The sequence below is a fragment of the Aptenodytes forsteri genome, unplaced genomic scaffold (assembly GCF_000699145.1).
Source record: "Aptenodytes forsteri isolate BGI_AS27 unplaced genomic scaffold, ASM69914v1 Scaffold119, whole genome shotgun sequence".
Taxonomy (NCBI): Eukaryota; Metazoa; Chordata; class Aves; order Sphenisciformes; family Spheniscidae; genus Aptenodytes; species Aptenodytes forsteri.
The window spans coordinates 5879770-5895924 of record NW_008796165.1 but is presented as its reverse complement, the minus strand read 5'-3'; the positions used below and the strand labels follow the sequence as shown (position 1 = coordinate 5895924).

At 52.6% G+C, this 16155-nt stretch overlaps 1 long non-coding RNA gene across 4 annotated transcripts; it reads right to left on the bottom strand.

Annotated features, from left to right (window-relative positions):
- Positions 1-6751: 6751 nt before the first annotated feature.
- Positions 6752-14902, bottom strand: LOC103905609. Of its 4 annotated transcripts, XR_002086306.1 has the most exons (6): positions 14829-14902; positions 14078-14201; positions 13397-13453; positions 12205-12946; positions 10609-10716; positions 9492-9830 (listed from the first exon to the last, which is right to left on the bottom strand). It is a non-coding gene; the product is annotated as an uncharacterized LOC103905609 (long non-coding RNA). The 4 variants fall into 4 exon arrangements; XR_657959.1 differs by lacking the exon at positions 9492-9830 and having other exon boundaries at positions 10587-10716; XR_657958.1 differs by lacking the exon at positions 9492-9830 and having other exon boundaries at positions 10587-10716; positions 12478-12946.
- Between the last annotated feature and the right edge of the window lie 1253 nt (positions 14903-16155).

Below are 16155 nucleotides of genomic sequence, written 5' to 3'. Positions count from 1 at the left end.
TTAGTATAATAATATAATATATAATATATTGCATAAAATATATATTATATATTTTATATAATATTATATATAAAATATAATAATATCATTTCATTTGAAAATACCTTAAAAAAAAAATTCTTGCCTGTGAAACACCATAAACTTTTAGCTCATCATAAAACCGTGCACACTGCGGTTTGGGGGTTTTGCCATCCTCAGCCCCTGGCAACCACCAGCAAAGGAACTTCTGAATGGCAGGGTCCATCTGGGCCTTCTGGCTCAATGGTCTCTGATGGACACATCCCTTATGGCTCTGTCTCATTTAAAGCATTGACTCTTATGTGGTGTCTTCATTAAATCAGTCCATATTCTTCTTTCACTGTGTCAGGTATGAATGAGGAAGTCCTCTGTGGAAGCAGTGGATGTTCAACCAAAGGGAGCAAAAGCATGGCCAACCCCAGGATTTTAGCATATATAATAAGCCGTACTGTCCTGGTTTCGGCTGGGATAGAGTTAATTTCCTTCCTAGTAGCTGGTACAGTGCTGTGTTTTGGATTTAGGATGAGAATAATGTTGATAACACACCGATGTTTCAGTTGTTGCTAAGCAGTGCTTACACTAGTCAAGGACTTTTCAGCTTCCCATGCTCTACTGACTGAGAAGGCTGGGGGTGCACAAGAAGGTGGGAGGGGCCCCGGCCAGGACAGCTGACCCAAACTGGCCAAAGGGACATTCCATACCATGGGACGTCATGCTCAGCACATAAACTGGGGGAAAGCTGGCTGGGGGGGCCGCTGCTCGGGGACTGGCTGGGCATCAGTTGGCGGGTGGTGAGCAATTGCATTGTGCATCACTTGCTTTGTATATTATTATTATTATTATTACTACTAGTAGTAGTATTTTATTTTATTTCAATTATTAAACTGTTTTTATCTCAACCCATGAGTTTTCTCACTTTTACTCTTCTGATTCTCTCCCCCGTCCCACGGAGGTGGGGGGGAGTGAGCAAGCAGCTGTGTGGTGCTTAGTTGCCGACTGAGGTTAAACCATGACACGTACCTATGGTCAGAGCAGAGATAAGCCAACAGCCACCATTGCCCCTTTCAAAATGTCACTCCTGTTTTCAGCATCCTCCTCCTGGGTTCTTCCTTTGCACCCTCAGGTCACTAATGTTCAATGATAGTGCCATTTCCCCAAGGACTCGCCACCTGAGCACTCTCCCTCCTTCACTGAAGGGATGATCTTGCCCAAATGAGGTTCCTCCTCCTGGAGTCTCTTCCAAAGATCCCAGCCTCCACCCAGACTTCCCCAGCCAGGTGTCTCTTCCCAGTGGCCACAGGGCAGAGACACCTCTAGGAGCTCATGCAGCAGGGGTTGTATAACTGCAACGACCCCAGGAGATAAGAGCACCCTTCTTAGTTTATGCCACCTCCTGACAGCAAGCTCAGACCCCGCAGGTGCTGTCCAGGGCCATGTACACAGGCTGGGAATTACAGCACGTGCAGTACAGTTTCATATGGCCACCAGCCCAAGTCCTTAACCAAAAAACACCAGGCTATATTGAGGTCTGGGGTTGCTTCTCTGGTTTGCCAGTGGCTCACGGGCACCTCAGTTTTCTCCTCCTGCTTATTACACCGACTCTCCCCAAACACACTCTCCCAGCACCTTCCTTAATGCAAAGTCATTTGGTCTGCTGACCATGCCTGGACTCTCCCTCATCACCACCGGCTTGAAGGATGCAGACAGGGGCAACAGTGAGCCCTGCCAGGGACAGGGGACTGCCTTCCCATGGATGCTCCCCTCCATCCCTGCTGACCATGGTCCTGTGACAAGGGGGGCCCAGGGAACAAGGGACAGACAGGGCTTGGGAGGGTGCTCCAGGCCCTGCACTAACCCCAGGGAGCCCAGTGGTGCAAGTGCGTCTTCTCTGTCCCCGGCTCAGCAAGCCGGAGATGAATTACTGAGGACAGCTGAGACATGAGGCAAATGGCATCGTGCTGAAGCCGAACAAGGCCTGTGACTGTGCACTGTGGGATCCTAAATATTTGGAGAGCAAAGGTCAGGAGAACAGGACACTCCTTGGCGGTGATTTTCTTCCCGCCCCCGTGGCAGGGACGTGGGGCTGCTATGCCTGGAATGACCCCAGGCATCAGCTGGAGCCAGTGCCCTGATGGGTCACCCCAGGGTTCAGTGGTACCCACAGGCAGGTCCTTGTTCTCCTCCAGGTTTTGGCTGCCGCCAGGGCCCGGAGTGATGCCCTCCCTGCAGCCGGTCAGTATTTACAATGCACCGATGTGGTGCAGCCTGAAGCCAGGAGAAAAGTTCCCGCCAGCCACGCCGCATCCTCAACAAGGCATGGCAGGAGCTGCCGCCGGGCGGCTAATCCACCTTGCCATGTCTCCCCGTGCCTGCTGGCCAGGCCCCCATCCGTTGCCAAAATAAACACTCAGGCATGGCAACGCTGACATTTGCTTTCTGCGAACAGGCACTGGGAGAAGGAGGGAGCCGCGTTATTTTTTGCAGGCCGGTCACGAGGCAGGAGACAACCTGCTTGACACAGGGTGCTTGGGATCACATCTGCCCCCGTGACTTTGCGGCCGTCCCCAATGCACCCCGGCCAACCCCCTCTGCGTGGACCTCTTCCTCAGCTGAACCTGCCACCATGTCCCGAGCCTTGGTGATGCTCCCAGGTGTCTCTGCAGGATTAAACATCTCTTGCCACACTTTGCTGTCCCCACACCAGGGCCGGGGAGGTCCCCAGGGCAGCAGCCCCACGAGTGGAAGGGTTGAGCGCGGCACAGCAGCAGCAGGTATGGCCTCATGAGGCAGGGGGCAGGCAGCCAGCACACAAGTCATCCCTTCCCCTGAAAGAGCATCCCTCCACCGAGGGGGTCACAGCTCTGCCCAATGCCAGTGACAGCAGCAGCCCCTGCACTTGGCTGGTGGTTATCACTGGAGTGTAGGCAGGGGCAGCGAGCTGGGATTTCACCTGCTAGCTCTTTTCATGCTGGGGGAGGTTAAAAGGCATCTGGAGGGAGTTAGAGGGGTGAAGAAGTTGAGCCAAGGGTCCTGCTGGAGGATGGGAAGGGTTGGTCCATCAGATCAGCATGGAAAGTCCTTTTCCACAGATTTGTTGCTCAGTTGTCCTGTGGATGAGCAAGACCAGCTGGGAGGAGGAGAGGCAGCCCTGTCACTGGTTATATGCGCAGACCTCACCCTTGCGAGCTGCTGCCCTGGCTCCTTCCCTCCCTCAGAGGCCGTAGGAGATGTGTACATAGAGGATCCCAAGGCTGCCCACACCCCAGCCCACCCGCAGGTACGAGCATCTGTCAGACCTCCGATGGAGAAGGGGGCATCAGGACACTTCACAAGGGACAGGGAGAGGTTTTGATGAGGACACCCACCTCCGAGTGCCTGCTGACGCTGCAGCCTTTCTTACCTGTCCCAATTCCCTATTCCTATCTTGTCTCAGGATTTGGGAATCAGGTAAGATCTGCTGACAGAGCGCCAGCATCCCTGGGATTTCCCCCGGAGGGATGGCTGGGGACAGAGGGGACTCCCCGGGAATGTGGTGCCGGTCAATTTTATTCTGGGAGAGATGCCAAAGCTGAGCACAGCTGCCGAAACAGGGGGTTTCCTCACGAGCAGGCTGCTGTCCCGCTGCCCCTGCCCTCAGCTGAACACTGTGGGGAAAGCGGGGAGAGATTGTACATCCCTCTCCTGCACAGCAAACCCCCCCTTACATGGGGGAGAGGCATTAACCACCACAACCGTGATCCCAAGCTCTCAGGGCTGGAGCTGTGTGAGCATTGCTGTCATGCTCATGAATTACCCAGATAATTCATCTCAGTGCGAAATGAAGGGGTTTATTTTTCTGGTTATTGCCCCAGCCAGGTTAAGGCATCTGAAAACAACTCCCACATTTTCAAGCTGAACTGAGTATAGAAGGACAAGTTGCAGCACCAAATGGTCAGGCTTAAATCGCACATCTTTTCATTAACACTCACAGTGCATTACAAAAACAGTCAGGAATCACAAGGCTGAACCGGGAAACTGAGGCACAGAGCAGCAAAGCAGCATCCCCCAGGAGCAGACCACATCTCTGCAGCCCCATCCCCAGCACCACCCTGATCTCCCCCTTGGTGGAAAGGCTGGGCAACATTCTTGCTGAGCCAGCCCCAGGTCCTGTCCCTTGGACAGCAGCAGACAAAGCAGTTTCGGAGGGTATTGGGGGCACGCAGCCCTCAGGGCCCACGCTAGTGGCACGGGTGAATTCCTTGAAGCCGCTGGATGTTTCTCGCAGCTGCAGAACAAATTCAATAACAATACTATGAGCAATGCCTTTTTAATAGGCACGAGGTGAAAAGAACCCAGCGAGTCAATATTTGTGGATGAAAACAAAATAAGCCGAGCTGTTAGCACAGAGGAATGCAAGGGAGGCTGGGAGGCAGCTGGGGTAATTATTATTTCATCTGCCAGATAGCCATGGTCCTGCCCAGTGCCTCCTTCCCCCCCTGCCTGTGCTGCCTGCGCCAGAGGGAGGGCAGGGGAGAGGTGGAGATGGGGCAGAAAAGAGCAAATGTTTTGGCTGCGGCAGCATCAGGCGTGTGGCTGGGGCTGGCTCAGCGCTCTGTCCGCCGGAGGGTGAGCGCTGCCCTGGCCCAAGTATTTAATGTCAGCAGCTGGAATGTGCTTAACACAACATTTTACAAGGGAACATTAGTCAAGCACCCGCTCTGACAGAGTGGGTCAGTGATAAGGAGCCGGCACATGGGAGCTGCAGGGAGACGGCTCTTATTTCAGGCAAAGGAGGGAAAGGCTTGCAGAGACGGTGCTGGGGCAGGCTGAGGGGGGACAAAATGGGCCAGGCAGCCCCACTTTTGGTCTAGCTGTCCTGACAAGCATCACAGAGGGGTGATAGTGCCATACCGACAGCAGGTTCCTGCTTCCCGCGCTCCCCTAGCTATTGCGCATGCTGCCTGAGAGTCCTCCTCCAAACACCCTGCAAGGTGGGATTTGGGGAAACCTGTCCAAAAGCCTTTCCCTGCCACATGCCCTTGTTTGCAGGAGTACCGGTGTTTGTCTGTCCACAGGTATTAGGTACAGGTAGGAGCTTTTTAGTAACACAGCTCAGGCTTTGCTCCCTTGCAGCAGGATCTCTCGAGACAGCCATTTCCACCTGAGCCAGAACGATCAGGCCACGGCAAGGAGTGTCCATCCCTAAACAGCAGGAGGAAGATGTGCCACAGCCTAAAAATCTCCCAGAAATCGAGTTGGTGAAACATCAGTCAGCTTTGCCTGCAACCTGAAAGCAGCACTACCCTCCATCTATTCCTAGAGCTATCCCTGTTCATTAGCCTTCTTGGCCCCCAGGCTTAAAAACATCCCACAGTGTCATGACTCCTTAATAAGATGTCATCTTCAGCCATGACAAACACGAGCACTCAGTAAATAATAGCCCTGCCATGTAATGTCATGCCTCTTCCATCTGTTGTAGTAATGACTGTGCTTCGCTCACCTGCCACCCTCTCCCGGCTGCTCCACGCGGGCAGCAGCCAAGCTAAGCCAGTGCTTTCCCGGCTGCAGCAGCAGCTCGGCCGCCCAGCCCCTCCAACAGCTGCTGGGCTTGTTTTTGGGGCGGGCAGGGCAGCCAGCCCTTCTGCAGGGGAGGAAATGTGCTTGGACACAGGTGGTGGTGCGCGATCCAGCACGGGAGAGGGGGAGCACGGCCCTCCGGCACCCGGCCACCCTGGGGGCTGCAGAGGGGCTTCCTCACCTTCTTCCCTCTTTCCTCCTTATCCTCGCCTTTTTTCTCTTTTTATCTTTCTCTTTTTCTTTTTCTTACTAACTTTCTCCTTCTGTCTCTCTTTTTCCTTTCCTTTCCTTTCCTTTCCTTTCCTTCCCTTCCCTTCCCCTTTCCCTCTATTTCCCTATTTCTATTTCCTTTCCTTTCCTCACTGCCATGGTCCTGCGTCCCTGTGCTTGGTGCCTGCAGGCCTGTTTGAGCACAGTCTCTCTGCTTTCACTGTAAACCCATTTCCCAAGAGCTTTCCAAGCATTGCCTAAGGGACAGAACAAAGCTGAAGGAGTTTGAAAAGCTCACCTCGGCAATTTTGGAACAGAGTTCCCCTTCTCCCCCCACCCTCTCCCACTAGAGAGCATTAACACCTTTGTGCCTCAGTTTACCCCTCTGCATATCTGGATTAACGACCCAGAGCAAACCTGTTACTATGGGGTGGGTTTTTCACACTGGTTGGCTGTGGGCATTTAACTCTGCTCCCCAAAAATCCACCTCCTCTCTGAGCCATGAAGAGGAGACACCACTACAGAGCAGCTATTGCTCATCACTGCTTAAGTAGCTCCTGTTTCCCTTCTCCCCACCCCATGCCCATTACCGCCCCTTAGTGCAGCGCTTGCAGGTGCTGGAGAGGCAGAGGCGTCAGGTTGGAGTTGCAGAGCAGGAGTTAATTGTTGGTAGCAATTAAAAAAATAACTTTGAAAAAAAATTTAAAAAAAAAAAATGGCATGGACCAATCAAAGCTGTTTCTAGGGGGGGATTTCAAGTGTGTAATGTCCTCAGTCTGAAGTGAAGGTGGAGACAGACACTGCCTTTACAAGATGCCTTTTTTGCCCCCTCCCTTTCCTGTGAAACTTGGGTTACTGAGCACGTAAAGGATAGCAGGACGTGGCAGTGTTGTTTGCCATGAAAACTAATAGGGCCATGCCTGCTTTCATCAGGAGTGTAATCAAAGCCACGCATAATGTTTTAAAAGGCACAGCAGCTTCAAGTGCAAGCAGGGATTTATTAGTGAAAATGAAACCACGCTCGAGCCTTTGCAAGTCTTTAAGAGTCTGAAGGAGAAAGGAGTGGGCTGGCTGGCTGGGCGGCTGGGGGGACAAGGAGGCCAGAGATCTGCCACCGAGCAGCAGTGATGAGCAGCAGTGACGAGGGCGCATGACACCGCTGGGCTGCTGTTCTTGCTCTGCCACAGGTTGTCTGAACAACCTTGGTCATGTCACCGTGCTTCAGCTCTTAGCCTGCACAGGGAGACAAAAATCACTCCCCTACAGCTCTATAGAGAGATTATGCTCTGTATAAACAAGGATCATGCACCAGGGACACTTCCAGCCTCTGCAGTCACTCTGGGGCCCCGACAGGACCCAAGGGGGTGGCCAAGGGGTCCCACAGGATCCTACAGGTTCAGAGAGCAGCTCTGGGACCTTGTCTCACTCTGGCACCACCACGTGACAGCACAGCCACACACGGTGGGTGGGGACAGGAGGAGAAAGGGAAAAAATGTCCCAGCAGGTGGTCATAGTGAACAAATGGATGCCCAGACTCCTAGGGTCTCTGGTTCTGCTACAGACCCAAAGCCCTTCCCATATTTGAGGTCCCTGGTTTCTGCTGTCTTGAAACAGAGGCAGAGCAGTGGCCCAGTGCCACTGCTGGAAGGCTGAATTCCCAGTTTTGACTGGCTCTCAGTGCTCCTGATGCTACTCAATAGACTCAAACAGCTCTTCTGTGCTGATGGACAGAGGATGTCTCACCAGTCCTCAACTAGGCTGGGGGAAGCAGCAAACACAGTCAGCTCCTTTGGGTTCAGGAGAGACCTGAGTATGACCTAAAAGTGCATTTGAAGGCTGCATTTGGTGCTAGGAGGAGAGGATACCATGCTCCTGAGAGCATGACACATGTTTAGGGTCTGTTTCTCCATCCCGAGGACAGTGTGGCTGGTCAGCAGGGGTGAGCTGTGCAGAAAAGATAGTCCTGCGTCTATTTATCTCTTTTTGAAAGAGGGGAAAACCTGCGAAGTGAGCAGTTCTGTTTGGAAAAAGCCTGTTGGAGAGGCTTTCTTGGCCTCAGGTGCCCTTGCCATCTGCACACATAAGAAACCCTTCATAAGGTTTTCATTTCCTCTTTACCTTTTTTATATAGCCCATAATAAGATCCCTAATTTTAATGGACTGTATGGACCTCACTAGCAGGGAATGGCTCCAGCAGAAAGGCTTTAACCCTCTGTTTCAACAGGATCAGCAATGGAGCTTTTGGTCCCTTGCTCAACTCCACTGCAGGTGCTGGTAGGATTTCTGCAGCCACCTCCACCAAAGCCCTCCCTACTTGTCAGGACATGCTTGGGCGTAGATGCCCCATGTAGTGTTTGTGGGAACTCGCCCCTCCCCCTCAAATGTTTATGAAGCAGTACAAGAAAAATTAGCGGTACTTTGCCAAATTGGAAGATGTGGAGGGAGCTGGGCTCCTTTGGCCAGAGGAGAAGGCTAACAGGTGATTATAGAGAAAACAGAGCCGCACTCTTCCTGGAGGTGCATGGGAGGCAATGGACACAAGGCACAGCAAGGGAAATTCTACCTAGATATTAGGAAAATAGTTCCTAGTGAGACTAATGACAAGAGAGTTAGAAAAGCATGTGACTTCTCTGGGCCAATCCTCTAGAGAAAAAAAGAGCCTAAAGATATGACACCAGGGGGGTGCAAGTGGTCTCAGCAGGGCACTACGCCAGATCTGGATCTGTGTTAAAACCCGCTTAATGGCTTGGGTGAGAGGCCGGGGAGAGCATAGCCCAGCCCAAAAGGAGTCACGGTGTCCCTTGCTTGGGGCACAGCTTGACTTGGATGTCAGCAGCCTGGCTGGGATCTCGGCTGGGGAAGGCAGCACACAGGAGCTGACGGAGCCGTTACACCAGATGGGGGAAGGCAGAGCCAGGCAGCGAGGATGCACAGAGCACATGTCAGAGGATCTGGGCTGGTTCCTGACAGCTCCTTTCTCCCAGAGCTCCTGGACAGGAGACAAAACGTGATTTCTTGCTCCTTCTACTCAAAGGCGGCTGTGAAAGTCTGATTTATGCTGAACACTCTGGAAAAGAAAAAAGCTTGGCTGTGGAACCAAGTTCAGCTCCCAGCCAGGAAAACCTTGTATGGGATCAACAAGTTTTAACCATGCAAATCGAATTTGGGTCCAAACAGAGCCCTGTTTCATGACTTCTGCCTCTCCCGTCCTCGCTGCGCAGGGCCAGGCTACCTCCTCCCTGAACAAGCCCTCACATCCATTCCCAGTGGCGGAGACAAGCTGGGATGTTGTAGACAACTTCTCTTCTTTTCTTTTCTTTTCTTTTCTTTTCTTTTCTTTTCTTTTTCTTTTCTTTCTTTTCTTTTCTTTTCTTTTCTTTTCTTTTCTTTTCTTTTCTTTTCTTTTCTTTTCTTTTCTTTTCTTTTCTTTTCTTTTCTTTTCTTTTCTTTTCTTTTCTTTTCTTTTCTTTTCTTTTCTTTTCTTTTCTTTTCTTTTCTTTTCTTTTCTTTTCTTTTCTTTTCTTTTCTTTTCTTTTCTTTTCTTTTCTTTTCTTTTCTTTTCTTTTCTTTTCTTTTCTTTTCTTTTCTTTTCTTTTCTTTTCTTTTCTTTTCTTTTCTTTTCTCCTCTCTTCTCCTCTCTTCTCCTCTCTTCTCCTCTCTTCTCCTCTCTTCTCTCTTCTTTTCTCTTCTCTTTTCTTCTCTTTTTTTCTTTTCTTCTCTTTTCTTCTCTTCTCTTTTCCCTTCTCTTCTCTTTTCCAAGGCGCAGCCAAATATGTCACAGCTCAGTGTTTCACTGAGATGAGTCCCAGCTGCCAAAATACACTGGAAGAGGTCTGCTCGCCTGTAAGCCTGATGCTATGTGACCTCAGGCAGCGCGGAGGAGTGCTCAGGGCACTGGGGAGAAGGAATTGCTTGGCTCAGTCACCAGCAATGAAGGTGGGCAGGTGATCTTTTTTTATCCATGCCTTTGTTTCCCCAGGTGGATGCAGCAGACCAAAGGTCACTTTATGTCCTTTTTCCCCAGACCCTCCATCACCTGGATGACCCTGGAAATAAGTTGCGGGAGCAATCTTTGGACATTGCTTGGGGTGTCCCCAGTCATAGCAATAGCAAATCCTCACCCTGTCCTTATACAGGTGAGACCGATTCAACAGCAGTACTGATACACCATGAAGAGGTGAGACCTCCCATCCAGGCCTGCTCATATGGGAAGAGTCCAAGGGGCTTGGGAGGCCCAGAACCTGCTGTCTAAGCTGGCACTGTCTCTGAAGCTTGTGCCCAACAATCTGGCTTACAAGGCAGGTACAACAGGGCCTGAATAGGCCCCTGATGCACATAGACATCCACCCAAGGTGCACAGTGATAGGAGAGGCAGTGAACACGAGTTGCAGGAGGGAAAGCTTTGATTAGATATTAGGGGAAAAGTTCACCCTGAGGATGGTTAAACACAGGGGACCAGAGAGGTGGGGGAATCTCCATCCTTGGAGACATTCAAAACTTGGCTGGACAAAGCCCTGGGCAACCTGATCTAAGTTGGCTCTGCTTTGAGGGTTGTTGGACCAGAGACTTTCAGAGGTTCCTTCCAGCCTAAATTATCCTGTGACCTACATCCACAGCACTACCCAAGATGCTCCTGCATCATCTAGAGTTAAATAAGCCCATCTGGGCTTCTGCTTCTAAATCAGCAGGATCCTAATTCTCCCTTATGATTTAATCCCTTAATTCATTTGCCATAATCCTGTAGTATGTGGCTGGAGGAAAAGGAAACAACACAGCAAAGCAAGCAGAGAAATGCAACCAGTGCCCCTGAGAATAGTATATTACTCCTCTTCTTTCCTGTTTGCCTTCCTGCCGTTCTGCTTCCATGAAAATTTGTGGGATTTCATCCAAAGCTCCAGTATCTCCTCTCCAGCAGTGGCTGGGGATGGATGCCTAGAAAGAAAATATCAGAAACAGTGAGCACAGAGCAATGCTTTCCCCACTGCAACCTGCCAACCTCTAGCAGCCGAAGCTTCAAGGACATATGAAGCTAAAGGCCACGTCTAAACTCAAGCTCTTAGTAGTTACCAACTGAGAAGCTGCCAGCAGAGTGAGAGCCACAGCAGAGTGAGTTTTATGAGGTGCTATAAGGTATTTCTTCTTCTTCATGTGAAACAGATTGCCCGGTCCTTTCACCGGGCACCTGCCTGTGCCCTCTCCCCGTGGTCCCAGCCCCAGCTTTTGGGATGGAAACTGGAAAGGGACCAGCATTACATGTAGATCTGCTTATTGCTGTGAGCATTGTGACTGACCCACAGACGCAGAGCCTGAGCGTTTCATCCCTAGTCTCCCTTTCCTCTTCTTGCCTGTGCCCCTGATCCCACAGTGATCTCGGGAATTCATTAATAAAAGCTGTCTCAGAGGTAAAACACAAGCCCCCTTCCCTTGACAGGCAGCGGTGGGATGCTTCTCAGCAGCACTGTGACTCAGCCCCAGCCATTGTTCGCCCGGAGAAGTGCCGTGCGCCTTTGCGGTGTGCGTTCAGGTTGAAGAGCCCTTTGTAGACAATTTATCCACCGAGCCAGAACGGGAGCGTTTCACACTTTGCTGTTCCATTGTGCTGCCAAGGGAGAGCTCCCCACATCCACACACGCACATACACACCTGCGCACATGCACATACACACCTGCGCACACATGCGGACACACACCTGCACACACCTGCACGCACATGAACATACACACGTGTGCACACGCACCTGTGCACACACATGCACATACACACCTGTGCACACATGCGGACACACACCTGCACACACCTGTGCACATGCACATATACACACCTGCACACACCTGCACGCACCTGCACGCACACATCTGCACACATGCACCTACACACACCTGCACACATATATACACACCTGCACACCTGCACACACACACCTGCACGCACATGAACATACACACCTGCGCACACACACCTGTGCACACACATGCACATACACACACACCTGTGCACACATGCACACACACACACCTGCACACATACATGCACGCACACCTGCACACACATGTACACACCTGCACACATGCACATACACACCTGTGCACACCCATGCACATACGCGCACACACACCTGCACACACACAGGCACATACACACAAGTGTATGCACAGAGCAGAGCCTGAAGTAGGAATGACTGGAGCAAGCAACCTGCTGCTGTTTTAAAACACTGCACCCTGTGCTGGCAAGGGTTCTTCCCTGGGGGTGCCAAGTACCCTAACCCTGGGTCGGGGTGCTGGGAGGCAGGAGGTGAGCGCTGGGCACATACGGTGCTCACAGGCAATGCCAGGCAGCCAGCCTTGCCAGCTCACACGATCATGGGGAAGGTATGATGAGGGATGCTCCAGTCAAGGACACGGCCCAACCCCATGTGCGTACCCGCAGTTCAGTCGCAGTCGTGTGTGCCGACAAGGCGAGGGGAGCTTTATGCCAGACCTTTTCTCCTTCCTTGACCTGCTTGCTTTCCATAGCCCCCGCACTTCTGCTTCCTCCCGCGCAGCACCAAGGCATTGATGCTGCCTCGGCAAAGGTCATCCGAAACGCAGTTATCTGAGGAGCTGGATGCGTGTGTCCATACCTCCTGTTTCTTCAGAGGCGTGAGTGAGCTGAAGTGCAGCTCTATGGAGGAAAATAAACTACACGCATACCCACCGCTATTGCCCACTAATGAACCACACGGTGACGGTAGGAATCCCTCTCCGTGGCATTTCTGGGTACTTGAAATTCACACAGAATGCAGCGACTTCGAGAGGAGAGCAAGAGGATGCCTCTCCTGCCCCCATGCTGACACGCAGGGCTGGCTTAGAAAAGATGTCGGTGGAGTTTGGAAAAGAAGCAGAAATATGTATTTCCCCAATAATCTCAAAACTTCAACAAATGTTTTCCCTCAGTAGGACGTAGCTGAGGAATCTGGGGACCATTTCTGGAGCCAGACTCTCTGAGAGGAGAAAGCGAAAAGCCAGTCCAAGTGCAACAACTTCCAGGACAATAAAGGGATCTGAAGGGGTTCAAGGGTAGGAGGGGTTTTTTTGTCTCTTCAGTGTTGTTTCTTGATTAATAATTTCATGTCAGAACCAGCAAAGCACACCTCCAGATCACGCACAGGATCTTTTTCTCCTTACTTGGGCAACAGAACATATAGGCAGGACAATTGTGCAAACAAAGATGCGTGCCAAACCCACCGCACCGAAGGGAAGAAATAAAAATACCAGTTATTTAAAACACGTGTATTAACAGAGGGGTTCACCTCTCCCCTGCCTTTGTGCTCTGCTGACATCGCAGAGGCAGATGAAAAGCCTTGCTGGAGCATCAGGCTGGCCCCAGCCCCCAGGGGATGGGGGGGCTTTGCTCCACTGGCCCCTGGCCTCCCTGGGCCACCCATTGGCACCCACACCATCACCCACCATCACCCATACTGTCACACGCACCTCTCTGCCCCAGCAAAGTCCTGGGGAGCAGGACACAGGTGCAGGAGGAGCTGGCTGAAATTCCCACCCCTTCCCTGCCAGGGAGAAGTACAGCTTTGATTTAAGTTGGGGGGCAAGGCAAGGTGGGTGCAGTGTCACGATACCTGATGTGGGAATGCTTCTCGCATGGCTGAGCCTCATCTGCACATGGTTTGCAGCATCTCCCAGGTACAGTGATGGATGACAGGCACCAAGGGACAGAATCCAGACGAATCAACTTTGTGCTAGCAAGGCTGTAGCTCTTTCCCCTTCCCATGTCCCTTTCCCCACCCTCCCTCCCTGCCTCCCCTTTTCAAATGCATTCAAAAGATTTCAGCCCAAATGTTCCCAATTTGGGGCTGAACGGCGTTCCCAGCATTTGTTCTTTGTAAGGGGGATGGAGGGATGCAGAATAGCAAAGGGCTGGTGCCACCCAGCCCCTTCCCACAGCCTGGCTTTGCACCAGGAGGCCAAACCCTGAAGAGAGGTCCCCCCAGGTCCTGCCTGGGGGACATCCATTCCCCAAGCAATTACAGCGATGTGATCTCAGTGCTTCAGCATGCCGCGAGGAGGGCGACACAGGGCCCTTGGGGAGATAATGGGAGCCAGAAGGTCTTATCAACTTCTTGGAGGGCAGAGTCAAGCCCTTCAAATGAAAGCCCTTAAGGGAGCGGAGAGGATCTTCCCTCAAGTGTCAGGCACATTTAAGCAGTTTATAAACACTGATGTCCTCCCTCCACCACACTCGGCCTTGCAGCACCGGCTGCGTCCTCAGCCCTGGACCCGGACCTGACAGAGCTGAGCACCTGAGATTGACTTGGCCAGGGGAAGGCAGGATCAGGCCTCAGGTGTGTGTGTGTTTCCAGAGGCATCTTCAGCTGCCGTTGCTTGGGTCAGCCTTCTCGGGTTTGAGCTACACAGGTTTTTTCCCTACACAGACCGAAGAAGGGGTTAAACCAAGCTCATCTTTCCGGGAGCAGGACAAGGCAGTCACTTGGCTGGAAAGGGAGCACGATCCAGCCCCTTTCTCTCCCCCTTCCACCCCATTCCTCTCCCCCACCCTGTTTCTCTCCTGCACATCCCACTGCTGAGAGCACTGTCCTGCTGCAGAGCCTCCCCAGGCGCCCCGATGATGAGCTGTGAACCCTAATGACGGGAGAGGGGACAATGGTGTCAGACCCCAGGGCTGACCCCAGCCATGCCGGGGGCTCCCCAGTGCATCCATACTGGGGACCCAACAGACGGGAGGGGGGGGTCACTAGCCTCGTACCCCCCAGTCCAGAGATAGGGCTCTCTCCAGGTCTCTGCTCCCCATGGCTCCACCACCCAGCCCTTTCCCAGCTGATGCTCTGCTGAGCGGGATCCCCTGGGGACACACGGGGGGATGCAGTCCCCACAGATCTGCTCACCCAGCATGGCCAGGCTAACCCTGTCCATGGCGTGCTGTGGCACACTCAAACCTGCCGAGACCAGCAGAGGATGGGAAAGGGGCTGGGGTGTCCCAGGGTGGCCAGTGAGGCCCCACGGATTAGGGGGGTGAGTTAGATCTGGTCTCACCTTTGCCAGGAACAGGAGGATTTTAGCAGCACACCACCTTCTGCTGGCTGGGCTCATGGCTAGTAAAAGGGTCTGTGTTTAGAAAGAGAGTAAATAGAAAGCTCCTAGGGCTGTTTGTCACACAGATTGGGGAGAGGGGGTAAGCACAGGCATTTTCCTGAGCAGCCCCGATACCTCTGCCCTCCCCTTGGGGCCTCTGGGAAGGAGGTGGGTTTGCTGCTGGTTGCAGTCTGCATCCAGGCTGCAATTGCTGTGCTTTGCTGGAAAGGGAGCAGAGCCCCCTGTCCTGCTCAGCCCTCCCAGGTCCTGCCACCTGTCAAGGGCAGGGGGGTGACGTGGGCAGGAATTAAACCCAGCTGAGCTCTCCCAGCCCTGCTACGAGGTACCTAGCACTGGTGCCACTGGTTTCCAATGGGATCCCAGGTCTGGGTTTCCCCTGGATTCACCTCCTGCTTAAAGTCGGGGGGGCTGCCACAAAAGGCATGCAAGATTTTGGGGGCTGCTGGGTTTATTCCTCCAGTCCTGGGAACGAAAGGAGCATCCCGAGATGGAAACTTGGGTCTCTGCAAGGGCAGTCATATTCCCCGAATTTTGGGGTGGGGTCAGCAGAGACCCCCAAAACTGCACAGGTACTGGTGGTTGGCTAGGCTCCCGGGAGAGCGGCTGGAGGGTGGCAACGGGGAGGGTGTGAGACGGGGGGGAATGGGTTTGCCTGCGATGGACACCGGCCAGCCCGCCCGGCGCCGGTTCCTGCCTCTGCCCCCGGGTTCCTCCTAACGAGGTTTCCAGCTCGGCTGAACCCCCGCGTTGCTTTCAGGACCGCAGCCGTCCGGGGCTGAACGGGGCTGGGGAGGTGGGGATATCGCCGTCCCCGTCCCCCGATTTCGCCTCCCCAGTATTATCGAGGGTTCGGGTTACATCAAACAAACGCGAAAGCGGCGCAAAAGTGGTACAGAAAATATCGTCACTGATTCATGGAAAGACGGGGGGGTGGCTTAAAACCCTGTGCCAATGCTCCCTTTGAAAGGGGGCGGCTCGGGGTTGCTTTCGGCGGTGGTCCCCGCGCCCTGTGCAGGAGTTTGTGATGGAAAGTCTGCAAAAGCCATTAGGACTTTTGTGCTGGGGCACTAGAAAAGCAACGCAGACACCACTCACTTTTCTAAATAAACATTAGTCTTAAAAAGTTTGCACTGCTGACCCCCGCAGCTCTGATTACTTGTAATTCTCTGAACCATATTTTAAGGCTTCAAACTATTTTTTTTGCGGGAGGGGGCGGATTTTGTTCGTTCCTCCCTGCAGCCGTGCCACAGATGTGCCGCCAGTACTG